The sequence below is a fragment of the Salmo salar genome, chromosome 11, assembly GCF_965601325.2.
Source record: "Salmo salar chromosome 11, fSalSal1, whole genome shotgun sequence".
NCBI lineage: Eukaryota > Metazoa > Chordata > Actinopteri > Salmoniformes > Salmonidae > Salmo > Salmo salar.
The window spans coordinates 29278463-29293954 of record NC_138301.1 but is presented as its reverse complement, the minus strand read 5'-3'; the positions used below and the strand labels follow the sequence as shown (position 1 = coordinate 29293954).

At 47.9% G+C, this 15492-nt stretch overlaps 1 pseudogene; it reads right to left on the bottom strand.

Annotated features, from left to right (window-relative positions):
- The window catches only part of LOC123725251 (uncharacterized), a 47650-nt pseudogene extending 33975 nt beyond the window's left edge, over positions 1-13675 (bottom strand).
- Between the last annotated feature and the right edge of the window lie 1817 nt (positions 13676-15492).

Sequence of the window (15492 nt, the reverse complement as noted above, 5' to 3'; positions counted from 1 at the left end):
GAGCACTGCGCCCAGAAAAATATGCTTTGCTATACAGACAAACGGCCATGTTGGAGAGATCTAAAATCGAAAATACTATGTAAATAATCCATTACCTTTGATTCTCTTCATCAGATGTCACTTCCCGAAATCCCAGGTCCATAACGAATGTAGTTTTGTTCAAAAAAGCTCATCATTTATATCCAAAAAGATCCGTGTTGTTAGCACATGATCTAAGCCAGCCGGACTTCTCGTCATGAACGAGGGGAAAAAATATATTTACGTTCGTTCAAACATGTCAAACGTTGTATAGCATAAATCATTAGTGCCTTTTTTAACCAGAACATGAATAATATTCAAGGTGGACGAATGCATTCTCTTTTATAACGTATTGGAACGAGGGTACCCAACATGAACTCGCGCGCCAGAGTCTAATCGGCCATCACCGTTCCATGGCTCTTGTTCAGTCAGATCTCACAGTAAAATACTCAAAACACTTTGTAAAGGCTGGTGACATCTAGTGGAAGCAATAGGAAGTGCAAAAACATTAATCAACCCCTGTGTGTTTCAATGGCATAGGCTTAAAGGTAATTCAACACATCAGGTATCCACTTCCTGTCAGAAAATGTCTCAGGGTTTTGCCTGCCAAATTAGTTCTGTTATACTCACAGACACCATTCAAACAGTTTTAGAAACTTTAGGGTGTTTTCTATCCATATATAATAAGTATATGCATATTCTAGTTACTGGGTAGGATTAGTAACCAGATTAAATCGGGTACATTTTTTTATCCAGCCGTGAAAATACTGCCCCCTAGCCCCAACAGGTTAACATGTTTAAATGTTTTACTCACGTCAGCCACTGAGAAGGAGAGGAGGGGGGGGGGTGCAGTCTTTGATAGGGAGCCGCAACGGTGGCACTGTATTGTCCACAAAGAGGGCAAAGAAGGTGTTTAGTTTGTCTGGAAGCGTGACGTCGGTATCCGTGACGTGGCTGATTTTGTTTTTGTAGTCTGTGATTTCCTGTAGACCCTGCTACATACGTCAGGTGTCTGAGCCATTGAATTGCACCTCCACCTTGTCCCTGTACCGGCATTTCGCTTGTTTGATTGCCTTGTGGAGGGAATAACTACAATGTTTATATTCAGCCATATCACCAGACCTCTTTCCATGGTTAAATGCGGTGGATCGTGCTTTCAGTTTTTTGCAAATGCCGCCATCCATCCATGGTTTCTGGTTAGGGTAGGTTTTAATAGTCACAGTGGGTACGACATCTCCAATGCACTTATTTATAAACACACTCACCGAGTCAGCGTATAGATCAATGTTGTTCTCTGAGGCTGACCGGAACATATTCCAGTCCGTGTCATCAAAACAATCTTGGAGCGTGGCTTCCGATTGGTCAGACCAGCGTTGAATGGTTCTCGTCACTGGTACCACCTGTTTGAGATTCTGCCTATAAGCCGGGATGAGCAAGATGGCGTCGTGGTCAGATTTGCCGAAGGGAGGGAAGGCGGGGAAGAGATTTGTATGCATCGCGGAAGTTAGAGTACCAGGAGTCAGTGTGGTCCAGTGGGGGTGGTCCAGGCAGCATGAGTCAGTGTGGTCCAGTGGGGGTGGTCCAGGCAGCATGAGTCAGTGTGGTCCAGTTGGGGGGTTAGTGGGGGTGGTCCAGGCAGCATGAGTCAGTGTGGTCCAGTGGGGGTGGTCCAGGCAGCAGGAGTCAGTGTGGTCCAGTGGGGGTGGTCCAGGCAGCATGAGTCAGTGTGGTCCAGTGGGGGTGGTCCAGGCAGCATGAGTCAGTGTGGTCCAGTTGGGGGGTTAGTGGGGGTGGTCCAGGCAGCATGAGTCAGTGTGGTCCAGTGGGGGTGGTCCAGGCAGCATGAGTCAGTGTGGTCCAGTGGGGGTGGCCCAGGCAGCATGAGTCAGTGTGGTCCAGTGGGGGTGGTCCAGGCAGCATGAGTCAGTGTGGTCCATTTGGGGGGTTAGTAGGGGTGGTCCAGGCAGCATGAGTCAGTGTGGTCCAGTGGGGGTGGTCCAGGCAGCAGGAGTCAGTGTGGTCCAGTGAGGGTGGCCCAGGCAGCAGAGTCTGTGTGGTCCAGTTGGGGGGTTAGTGGGGGTGGTCCAGGCAGCAGGAGTCAGTGTGGTCCAGTTGGGGGGTTAGTGGGGGTGGTCCAGCCAGCATGAGTCAGTGTGGTCCAGTTGGGGGGTTAGTGGGGGTGATCCAGTCAGCAGTAGTCAGTGTGGTCCAGTGGGGGTGGTCCAGGTATCAGGAGTCAGTGTGGTCCAGTGAGGGGGGCCCAGGCAGCAGGAGTCAGTGTGGTCCAGTGAGGGGGGCCCAGGCAGCAGAGTCAGTGTGGTCCAGTTGGGGGGTTAGTGGGGGTGATCCAGGCAGCAGAGTCAGTGTGGTCCAGTTGGGAGGTTAGTGGGGGTGATCCAGGCAGCAGGAGTCAGTGTGGTCCAGTTGGGGGGTTAGTGGGGGTGATCCAGGCAGCAGGAGTCAGTGTGGTCCAGTTGGGGGGTTAGTGGGGGTGATCCAGGCAGCAGGAGTCAGTGTGGTCCAGTTGGGTCAGAGACAGGGAGAGTAGAGGAGGAGGAGGTATCAGTGGTCCAGTGGGGGTGGTCCAGGCAGCATGAGTCAGTATGGTCCAGTGGGGGTGGTCCAGGCAGCATGAGTCAGTGTGGTCCAGTTGGGGGGTTAGTGGGGGTGGTCCAGGCAGCATGAGTCAGTGTGGTCCAGTGGGGGTGGTCCAGGCAGCATGAGTCAGTGTGGTCCAGTGGGGGTGGTCCAAGCAGCATGAGTCAGTGTGGTCCAGTGGGGGTGGTCCAGGCAGCAGGAGTCACTGTGGTCCAGTGAGGGTGGCTCAGGCAGCATGAGTCAGTGTGGTCCAGTGGGGGTGGTCCAGGCAGCATGAGTCAGTGTGGTCCAGTTGGGGGGTTAGTGGGGGTGGTCCAGGCAGCATGAGTCAGTGTGGTCCAGTGGGGGTGGTCCAGGCAGCATGAGTGTTCCGGAACTCCAATTCGAGCAGCAGCAGCTGAAAAATGAGCTCCTACAAATATTGAAATTTACATGGTTTTTAGAGTGAAGTACATCGGAAAAAAGCAAAAGAAAACTGCAAGACTGAATAGGAGAAAAAACAAGCAACAAACAAAGAAGATAGGCTTTTGAAAAATAACTATTTTTCATAAAATTGTAGTTATCTTAGCTAGCTGAATTGTTTACCAGTTGCTAAGCAGTTGCTAGGGACTCTTTTGGAAGAAGCTAGCTAGCTAACGAAGAACAACAAAGAATATCTAGTTAACAGAAGAAAAGAAAGAGAAAATCAGGACAGAAGAAAAAGGATATCAAAGTGAAACAGTTCTCTAAAGACACAGGAGACAATAATACAAGAAACAACACTTCTGTAGCTTGTCAACTATGTGTCTGTCTATCCCTGTTCTCTCCTCTCTGCACAGGCCATACAAACGCTTCACACCGCGTGGCCGCTGCCACTCCAACCTGGTGGTCCCAGCGCGCACGACCCACGTGGAGTTCCAGGTCTCCGGCAGCCTCTGGAACTGCCGGTCTGCAGCCAACAAGGCTGAGTTCATCTCAGCCTATGCTACCCTCCAGTCCCTAGACTTCCTGGCGCTGACGGAAACATGGATTACCACAGATAACACTGCTACTCCTACTGCTCTCTCTTCGTCTGCCCACGTGTTCTCGCATACCCCTAGAGCATCGAGCCAGCGGGGTGGTGGCACTGGAATCCTCATCTCTCCCAAGTGGACATTCTCTCTTTCTCCCCTGACCCATCTGTCTATCTCCTCATTTGAATTCCATGCTGTCACAGTTACCAGCCCTTTCAAGCTTAACCTCTATGGGACCGGCGGGACGAATTCGTCCCACCTACGTAACAGCCACTGCCAGCCTGTGGCGCGATTTTCAAAATCTTCAAAATCCTATTACTTCAATTTCTCAAACATATGACTATTTTACAGCCATTTAAAGATAAGACTCTCGTTAATCTAACCACACTGTCCGATTTCAAAAAGGCTTTACAACGAAAGCAAAACATTAGATTATGTCAGCAGAGTACCAAGCCAGAAATAATCAGACACCCATTTTTCAAGCCAGCATATAATGTCACCAAAACCCAGAAGACAGCTAAATGCAGCACTCACCTTTGATGATCTTCATCAGATGACAACCCTAGGACATTATGTTATACAATACATGCATGTTTTGTTCAATCAAGTTCATATTTATATCAAAAACCAGCTTTTTACATTAGCATGTGACGTTCAGAACTAGCATACCCCCCGCAAACTTACGGGGAATTCGCTAACATTTTACTAAATTACTCACGATAAACGTTCACAAAAAGCATAACAATTATTTTAAGAATTATAGATACAGACCTCCTCTATGCACTCGATATGTCCGATTTTAAAATAGCTTTTTGGTGAAAGCACATTTTGCAATATTCTAAGTACATAGCCCAGGCATCACGGGCTCGCTATTTAGACACCCGGCAAGTTTAGCACTCACCATAATCATATTTACTATTATAAAAATGTCATTACCTTTTGTTGTCTTCGTCAGAATGCACACCCAGGACGTCTACTTCAATAACAAATGTTGGTTTGGTCCAAAATAATCCATCGTTATATCCGAATAGCGGCGTTTTGTTCGTGCGTTCCAGACACTATCCGAAATAGTAAAGAAGTGTCGCGCGCTTGGCGCAATTCCTGACAATAAAATTCAAAGTATTCCATTGCCGTACGTCGAAGCATGTCAACCGCTGTTTAAAATCAATTTTTACGTCATTTTTCTCGTAGAAAAGCGATAATATTCCGACAGGGAATCTCCTTTTCGGCAAACAGAGGAAAAAATCCCAAAGGCGGGGGCGGTCGGGGTCACGCGCATAAGCTAGTGTCTCTTGATGGGCCACTTGAGAAAGGCGATAATGTGTTTCAGCCTGGGGCTGGAATGACGACATTCTGTTTTTTCCCGGGCTATGAGAGCCTATGGAAGACGTGGGAAGTGTCACGTTAGAGCAGAGGTCCTTAGTAAATGATAGAGATGGCAAAGAAGTTCCAGAAATGGTCAGACAGGCCACTTCCTGTAAAGGAATCTCTCAGGTTTTGACCTGCCATTTGAGTTCTGTTATACTCACAGACACCATTCAAACAGTTTTAGAAAATTTAGGGTGTTTTCTATCCATATGTAATAAGTATATGCATATTCTAGTTACTGAGTAGGAGTGGTAACCAGATTAAATCGGGTATGTTTTTTATCCAGCCGTGTCAATGCTGCCCCCTAGCCCTAACAGGTTAACATCCTTATCATTTATCGCCCTCCAGGTTCCCTTGGAGAGTTCATCAATGAGCTTGACGCCTTGATAAGTTCCTTTCCTGAGGATGGCTCACCTCTCACAGTTCTGGGTGACTTTAACCTCCCCACGTCTACCTTTGACTCATTCCTCTCTGCCTCCTTCTTTCCACTCCTCTCCTCTTTTGACCTCACCCTCTCACCTTCCCCCCCTACTCACAAGGCAGGCAATACGCTTGACCTCATCTTTACTAGATGCTGTTCTTCCACTAATCTCATTGCAACTCCCCTCCAAATCTCCGACCACTACCTTGTATCCTTTTCCCTCTTGCTCTCATCCAACACTTCTCACTCTGCCCCTACTCGGATGGTATTGCGCCGTCCCAACCTTCGCTCTCTCTCTCCCGCTACTCTCTCCTCTTCCATCCTATCATCTCTTCCCTCTGCTCAAACCTTCTCCAACCTATCTCCTGATTCTGCCTCCTCAACCCTCCTCTCCTCCCTTTCTGCATCCTTTGATTTTCTCTGTCCCCTATCCTCCAGGCCGGCTCGGTCCTCCCCTCCTGCTCCGTGGCTCGACGACTCACTACGAGCTCACAGAACAGGGCTCCGGGCAGCCGAGCGGAAATGGAGGAAAACTTGCCTCCCTGCGGACCTGGCATCCTTTCACTCACTCCTCTCTACATTCTCCTCTTCTGTCTCTGCTGCTAAAGCCACTTTCTACCACTCTAAATTCCAAGCATCTGCCTCTAACCCTAGGAAGCTCTTTGCTACCTTCTCCTCCCTCCTGAATCCTCCTCCCCCCCCCCCCCCCCCCCTCCTCCCTCTCTGCGGATGACTTCGTCAACCATTTTGAAAAGAAGGTTGACGATATCCGATCCTCGTTTGCTAAGTCAAACGACACCGCTGGTCCTGCTCACACTGCCCTACCCTGTGCTTTGACCTCTTTCTCCCCTCTCTCTCCAGATGAAATCTCGCGTCTTGTGACGGCCGGCCGCCCAACAACCTGCCCACTTGACCCTATCCCCTCCTCTCTTCTCCAGACCATTTCCGGAGACCTTCTCCCCTTCCTCACCTCGCTCATCAACTCATCCTTGACCGCTGGCTACGTCCCTTCCGTCTTCAAGAGAGCGAGAGTTGCACCCCTTCTGAAAAAACCTACACTCGATCCCTCCGATGTCAACAACTACAGACCAGTATCCCTTCTTTCTTTTCTCTCCAAAACTCTTGAACGTGCCGTCCTTGGCCAGCTCTCCTGCTATCTCTCTCAGAATGACCTTCTTGATCCTAATCAGTCAGGTTTCAAGACTGGGCATTCAACTGAGACTGCTCTTGTCTGTGTCACGGAGGCTCTCCGCACTGCTAAAGCTAACTCTCTCTCCTCTGCTCTCATACTTCTAGACCTATCTGCTGCCTTTGATACTGTGAACCATCAGATCCTCCTCTCCACCCTCTCCGAGTTGGGCATCTCCGGCGCGGCCCACGCTTGGATTGCGTCCTACCTGACAGGTCGCTCCTACCAGGTGGCGTGGCGAGAATCTGTCTCCGCACCATGCGCTCTCACCACTGGTGTCCCCCAGGGCTCTGTTCTAGGCCCTCTCCTATTCTCGCTATACACCAAGTCACTTGGCTCTGTCATATCCTCACATGGTCTCTCCTATCATTGCTATGCAGACGACACACAATTAATCTTCTCCTTTCCCCCTTCTGATAACCAGGCGGCGAATCGCATCTCTGCATGTCTGTCAGACATATCAGTGTGGATGACGGATCACCAGCTCAAGCTGAACCTCGGCAAGACGGAGCTGCTCTTCCTCCCGGGGAAGGACTGCCCGTTCCATGATCTCGCCATCACGGTTGACAACTCCCTTGTGTCCTCCTCCCAGAGTGCTAAGTACCTTGGCGTGATCCTGGACAACACCCTGTCGTTCTCCACTAACATCAAGGCGGTGACCCGATCCTGTAGGTTCATGCTCTACAACATTCGCAGAGTACGACCCTGCCTCACACAGGAAGCGGCGCAGGTCCTAATCCAGGCACTTGTCATCTCCCGTCTGGATTACTGCAACTCGCTGTTGGCTGGGCTCCCTGCCTGTGCCATTAAACCCCTACAACTCATCCAGAACGCCGCAGCCCGTCTGGTGTTCAACCTTCCCAAGTTCTCTCACGTCACCCCGCTCCTCCGCTCTCTCGACTGGCTTCCAGTTGAAGCTCGCATCCGCTACAAGACCATGGTGATTGCCTACGGAGCTGTGAAGGGAACGGCACCTCCATACCTTCAGGCTCTGATTGGAGTTGGGAGATTAGTGGGGGTGATCCAGGCAGCAGGAGTCAGTGTGGTCCAGTTGGGGGGTTAGTGGGGGTGATCCAGGCAGCAGGAGTCAGTGTGGTCCAGTTGGGGGGTTAGTGGGGGTGATCCAGGCAGCAGGAGTCATTGTGGTCCAGTTGTGTCAGAGACAGGGAGAGTAGAGGAGGAGGAGGTATCAGTGTCAAGGAGGGGAGAGGCTTCTGCTGCTGTCTGTTGTTTGTTGACAGGAAGGTGTCATTTGGCTGTTGCTAAGGGCCGGGGGCCAGGATGGCCTCCTTCATTCCTAATGACTATGGAGTGTGACTCACATGATGACATGTGAGTTTGGTGTAGACTAGAAGAGCGGGGTGTAGACTAGAAGAGAAGAGCACCTGGCGCTGCCCCACTCCGCCAGCCTAGCTACCTCACCTCTCTCAGAGACGGTCGAGCCTCTGTATCCTTATGTTTTCACCCACTGCTGAATAAGCCATGAATAAAGGGACCATGTGACCCTCCCTAATTGTCATGTTTAAGCCCCAAGTGGGAGATGGAAAATTCCAGACCTGGAAGGTCTTTCAGCTCAGGCCACCAGACCCCTTTGTCTGCTCATGGCAAAACTGAAAAAAGGTAACAGCATATGTTTACATAATTTTATGTAAACAAATACAACATATTTTTTCTCCTTTTTTATGTAGGGCAAGAGCAAAAAAGAAAAACAACACTTGGTTGTGTGTGTGTGTTTGGTTTTACTATCCTCACAAGGAAAAATGCAATTTTAGGCTTTGGGGTTAGGTTTAGGGTTAGGATTTTGTTTAAGGGTTTGGGGTTAAGGTTGGTGTTAAGGTTAGGGTAAAGCTTATGGTGAAGGGGTTAAGGAAAATAGGATTTTGAACGGGAATCAATTGTTTGGTCCCCACAAGGTAGTAAAAAAGTGTGTGTGTGTGTGTGTGTGTGTGTGTGTGTGTGTGTGTGTGTGTGTGTGTGTGTGTGTGTGTGTGTGTGTGTGTGTGTGTGTGTGTGTGTGTGTGTGTGTGTGTGTGTGTGTGTGTGTGTGTGTGTCAGTGATTTATTTTGTGTTTGGACAAGTATGTAAGATCTTGCTTCTCGAGCGTTTTTAATCTCTTTGAAAATATCAGTATTATTGCTCTGTGGGGAGCATGTGCCTAAACCAAAGATTTAATGTGCTGCTTTAGCATATTATATGTAGTTCCCTCTTCAGATATAATATGGCTTCTGTCACAAAACAAATACAGATTTAAAAATTATGATGTTGGTTTAGTTGCTTTTGCCCCTGCCTCGTGGCAATTTTTTGCAACAATAACAATAGAATACTCAGGTCGTGGATGTTTATAATTTCATAAAGCCTGCAATGTGATTTGTAAAATAGGGGGGTATCCTAGTAATCATTGTTGTCAGAGTCCCTCTACTCAAGCCAAGGTGTGGGTGAGACAACCACACAATTACATCTCTGCATGTTGTTGAGACGTTTAGAATTCCCACAACCTAATACAGAAGCATTGATTCAAATTACAGGCTTTAGAGCCCACGGTGGGAACATGTTTATTGTGGCACCTTTTCTTTCTCTGCCGGTGACAGTCGACTACAAAAACTAATTAGTGCTTTCAGCCCGACAACCATTAGCTGAAACACAATCCTTGAAGCTCTGTGAAAAATACAATTATGACATTCCTCTTTATAAATCACTGGTTAGGTCCTAATCCCCTTCCAATGGAAATATGATTTCCCACTACAAATTGTCTGTCCTGTTATATGTTCTGCAACACATAATTAAACCTGTGGTGTGCTTGAGGAGAGGAAGTCATTTTGTTCAAAGACTTTTGGCAACAGTAGTGTGCTCTGTCTTTATGCTTGTTTAAGTAACAGCTACTGGTGAACCTGGTCCTGTGAGTTGTTCTAATGGATTAGTAACAACAACAGCAGCAGCCACCTGTAAATAACTTGCATTTGTCGCTCGGCCAGAAACACAGACACACACAAGAACACACACACACAGTGGCTGACATGGACACACACACACACACACACACACACACACACACACACACACACACACACACACACACACACACACACACACACACAAGAACACACACACACAGTGGCTGACATGGACACACACACACACACACACACACACACACACACACACACACACACACACACACACACACACACACACACACACACACACACACACAGGAGATTAAATGAATCATAAAGTGAGTGTGGGTTCTGGTGGCCGTCAGCAGGTTAGTTAGACGGCTGTTGTTCGCTGACCTGGAGAAAATGTGTCCACACATTACTGCAGGCCATTAAAAACAATCCAGCGTTATTCTCAAAGGTGGCTCTGCTGCTGCTTCACACCAGGATAAATCATCCACTTCCTGGTGGTCGGAACACAACCAGAACAACACCCTATTATCAAAAGAAATAAAGTCTAAGGGAAACTTTTATGATAAATATTATTAACTTGTATTACCGTTTTTTCATAATTGTTCTACAAATCAAATCAAATTGTATTGGTCAGATGTTATTCCGGGTGTAGCGAAATGCTTGTGTTTCTAGCTCCGATAGTGCAGTAATATCTAACAAGTAATATCTAACAATTTCACAACATATACCCAATACACACAAATCTAAGTAAAGGAATAGAATTAAGAATACATAAAGCCAAAAAGTAAAAGTAAAAACCTGTATTTAACTAGGCAAGTCAGTTAGAACAAATTCTTATTTACAAAGACGGCCTACACCGGCCAAACCTGGACGACGCTGGGCTAATTCTGTGCCGCCCTATGGGACTCCCAATCACGGCCAGTTGTGATACAGCCTGGATACAAACCAAGGTGTCTGTTGTGACGCCACAAGCACTGAGATGCAGTGCCTTAGACCGCTGCGCCACTTGGGAGCCCAAGTAAAGTACAGATACCCCCAAGAACTACTTAAGTAGTACTTTCCAGTATTTTACTAAAGTACTTTACACCACTGGATGTGACACAGACAGAGCTGTAGGTCAAATCAAATCAAATCAAATTTGGTTGGTCACATACACATGGTTAACAGATGTTAATGCGAGTGTAGCAAAATGCTTGTGCTTCTAGTTCTGACCATGCAGTAATATCTAAGAAGTTATCTAACAATTTCACAACAACAAAGGAATGAAGAAGAATATATGGATGAGCGATGACCGAACGGCAAAGGCAAGATGAAGTAGATGGTATAGAGTACAGTATATACATATGAGATGAGTAATGTAGGTAATGTAAACATTATATAAAGTGGCATTGTTTAAAGTGACTAGTGATACATTTATTACATCCAATTTTTTATTATTAAAGTGGCTAGAGATTTGAGTCAGTATGTTGGCAGCAGCCACTCAATGTTAGTGATGGCTGTTTAACAGTCTGATGGCCTTGAGATAGAAGCTGTTTTTCAGTCTCTCGGTCCCAGCTTTGATGCACCTGTACTGACCTCGCCTTCTGGATGATAGCGGGGTGAACAGGCAGTGGCTCAGGTGGTTGTTGTCCTTGATGATCTTTTGGCCTTCCTGTGACATCGGGTGATGTAGGTGTCCTGGAGGGCAGGTAGTTTGCCCCCGGTGATGCGTTGTGCAGACCTCACCACCCTCTGGAGAGCCTTACGGTTGTGGGCGGAGCAGTTGCCGTACCAGGCGGTGATACAGCCCAACAGGATGCTCTCGATTGTGCATCTGTGAAAGTTTGTGAGGGTTTTGGGTGACAAGCCGAATTTCTTCAGCCTCCTGAGGTTGAAGAGGCACTGTTGCACCTTCTTCACCATGCTGTCTGTGTGGGTGGACCATTTCAGTTTATCTGTGATGTGTACGCCGAGGAACGTAAAACTATCCACCTTCTCCACTACTGTCCTGTCGATGTGTATAGGGGGGTGCTCCCTCTGCTGTTTCCTGAAGTTCACGATCATCTCCTTTGTTTTGTTGGCGTTGAGTGGGAAGTTATTTTCCTGACACCACACTCCGAGGGCCCTCACCTCCTCCCTGTAGGCCGTCTCGTCGACAAGCCTAGCACTGTAGTGTCGTCTGCAAACTTGATGTTTGAGTTGGAGGCGTGCATGGCCACGCATTCATGGGTGAACAGGGAGTACAGGAAAGGGCTGAGACCGCACCCTTGTGGGGCCCCAGTGTTGAGGTTCAGCCGGGTGGAGATGTTGTTTCCTACCCTCACCACCTGGGGGCGTCCCGTCAGAAAGTCCAGGACCCAGTTGCACAGGGTGGGGTCAAGACCCAGGGTCTTGAGCTTAATGATGAGTTTGGAGGGTACTATGGTGTTAAATGCTGAGCTGTAGTCGATGAACAGCATTCTTACATAGGTATTCCTCTTGTCCAGATGGGTTAGGGCAGTGTGCAGTGTGATTGCGATTGCGTTGTCTGTGGACCTATTGGGGCGGTAAGCAAATTGGAGTGGGTCTAGGGTGTCAGGTAGGTTGGAGGTGATATGATCCTTGACTAGTCTCTCAAAGCACTTCATGATGACGGAAGTGAGTGCTATGGGGTGATAGTCGTTTAGCTCAGTTACCTTAGCTTTCTTGGGAACAGGAACAATGGTGGCCCTCTTGAAGCATGTGGGAACAGCAGACTGGGATAGGGATTGATTGAATATGTCCGTAAACACACCAGCCAGCTGGTCTGCGCATGCTCTGAGGACATTGCTAGGGATGCCGTCTGGGCCGACAGCCTTGCGAGGGTTAACACATTTAAATGTTTTACTCACGTTGGCTGTGGTGAAGGAGAGCCCGCAGGTTTTGGTAGCGGGCCGTGTCGGTGGCACTGTATTTTCCTCAAAGAAAGCAAAGAAGTTGTTTGGTTTGTCTGGGAGCAAGACATCGGGGTCCGTGATTGACTGTAGACCCTACCACATACCTCTCGTGTCTGAGCCGTTGAACTGCGACTCTACTTTGTCTCTATATTGACGCTTAGCTTGTTTGATTGCTTTGCGGAGGGAATAGCTACAATGTTTTGTATTCGGTCATGTTTCTGGTCGCCTTGCCCTAATTAAAAGCAGTGGTTCACGCTTTCAGTTTTGCGCGAATGCTGCCATCAATCCATGGTTTCTGGTTGGGGAAGGTTTTAATATTCGCCGTGGGTACAACATCACCGATGCACTTGCTAATAAACTCGCTCACTGAATCAGCGTATACATCAATGTTGTTGTTCGACACTATCCAGAACATGTCCCAGTCCACGTGATCGAAGCAATCTTGAAGCGTGGAATCAGACTGGCCGGACCAGCGTTGAACAGACCTGAGCACGGGCATTTCCTGTTTTAGTTTCTGTCTATAGGTTGGGAGCAACAAAAAGGAGTCATGGTCAGATTTGCCGAAAGGAGGGCGAGGGAGGGCTTTGCATGCGTCGGGGAAGTTAGAGTAACAATGATCCAGAATTTTGCCAGCCCGGGTCGCGCATTCGATATGCTGATAAAATTTAGGGAGCCTTGTTTTCAGATTAGCCTTGTAAAAATCCCCAGCTACAATAGATGCAGCCTCAGGATATTTGGTTTCCAATTTACATAGAGTCCAATGAAATTCTTCCAGGGACAATGGCACTTGGTGTGGGCTTGGCCCCGCAGAGAGGGCAGACATACAGCTGCAGGTACGAGCACTTCACGTCCCCATCCTGGTCCTTGAGGCTGTGGGATGCAAACACAGACTCAGACTCACCATTCTGTTTGCAGAAGCTGCAGAACTTGCGCTCAGGTGATCTGAGAGGGTCTGAATGCTGCTGTAGGGGGCTCGGGACCCTTGGTGCTGCATGGACCTAAAGGAGCACCTTTACGCAAGGGGATGATTTCGGAATCCAGTGGTTCCATTTGGTGCTGTTATCTGTGACAGCAAGGCTCACGGCGGAAACGCTTCATATTCCACCATGGTCGAGCATATCCCAGAGTCATGATCGTCAACGGTTGTCGGTTCTGAGGTGAACTTGCCTAATAGCATCTCCCGCACTAGGTCCACTAGCTTTATGTAGTCCCGCCACGGTTGGAAACTCTTGTTTTCGGACTCCATGTACGGCGGTATGTGTTGGAGTTGACAAATCATAGCGTTCATCCTCCCACTTTTATTTTTTATAGACTAGTGTCTGACAACGATGAGAATGTACCACAATAAAGAACGCTGGGTCTAAACTGAGAACTGAACTATATAAAGCTCGCATCTGCTACAAGACCATGGTGCTTGCCTATGGAGCTGTGAGGGGAACGGCACCTCCGTACCTTCAGGCTCTGATCAGGCCCTACACCCAAACAAGGGCACTGCATTCATCCACCTCTGGCCTGCTGGCCCCCCTACCTCTGCGGAAGCACAGTTCCCGCTCAGCCCAGTCAAAACTGTTCGCTGCTCTGGCACCTCAATGGTGGAACAAGCTCCCGCCAGGACAGCAGAGTCAATCACCACCTTCCGTAGACACCTGAAACCCCACCTCTTTAAGGAATACCTGGGATAGGATTAAGTAATCCTTCTAACCCCCCCCTCCAAAAAAAAGATATAGATGTACTATTGTAAAGTGGTTGTTCCACTGGATATCATAATGTGAATGCACCAATTTGTAAGTCGCTCTGGATAAGAGCGTCTGCTAAATGATGTAAATGTAATTGTAATGTAAATAAATATATGAACGAGCAATGTCAGAGCGGCATAGACTAAAATACAGTAGACTAGAATAGAATACAGTATATACATATGAGATGAGTAATGCAAAATATATGTAAACATTATTAAAGTGACTAGTGTTCCATTTATTAAAGTGGACAGTGATTTCAAGTCTATGTATATAGGCAGCAGCCTCTAATGTGCTAGTGATGGCTGTTTAACAGTCTGATGGTCTTGAGATAGAAGCTGTTTTTCAGTCTCTCGGTCCCAATATGGTCACTCGTATTAATAAGCATTACCATGACATTATAGTGATTTGAAGAATAGACTCATCCATTTCCATTGCGTTACAATGAAGAGGATAGGGATTAAACATAGGCCGTAATCTGTTCTGTCCAGATTATTGTTGCAGTGGGTGAGCTAGGCTAATCCTCTACATAATTCTAATCCGACATTTAGTTGTTTTTCTGACTACAGTGCCCTTCCTACAGGTAAAGGGTGTGACTACCCTGGGGGGAGGGGGGGGGGGGGGGGGGTTGGCAGCCGACAGGATGACATGTCATAAGCAACGTCACTGTCAGCCAGGCAAAGACTTCCAGTGTCTGACTGCCTGCTTCAGAGGTCAGGGGGCATTTCTGGTGCTAATCTGATAATCCAATTGGGCTGCCGTATTCACATGATCTGCAGCGCAGGAACACGCACACACACACACACACACACACACACACACACACACACACACACACACACACACACAAAGGAACACACACTTACATACACACTTACATACACACTCACAGGAACACACACACACCCACACAGAAACTCACACACACACAGAAACACACCCTTACATACACACGCACAGGAACACAAACACAGGAACACACACACAGGAACACACACTTACATACACACTCACAGGAACACACACACACCCACACAGAAACTCACACACACACAGAAACACACCCTTACATACACACGCACAGGAACACACACACAGGAACACACACTTACATACACACTCACAGGAACACACAAACACCCACACAGAAACTCACACACACACAGGAACACACACACAGGAACACACATTTACATACACACTCACAGGAACACACACACAGGAACACACACACACCACAAACACACTCGTGCTGTCAGTCTCCTGGCCTCTGTGTGTCTCACATCAGTGTTTGACTCGGTGTCACCGCTCCATTTGATTTCTCTGACTCTTCAAGCAGATTAGTGAAGGTGATTTAGAGGGGGAATTC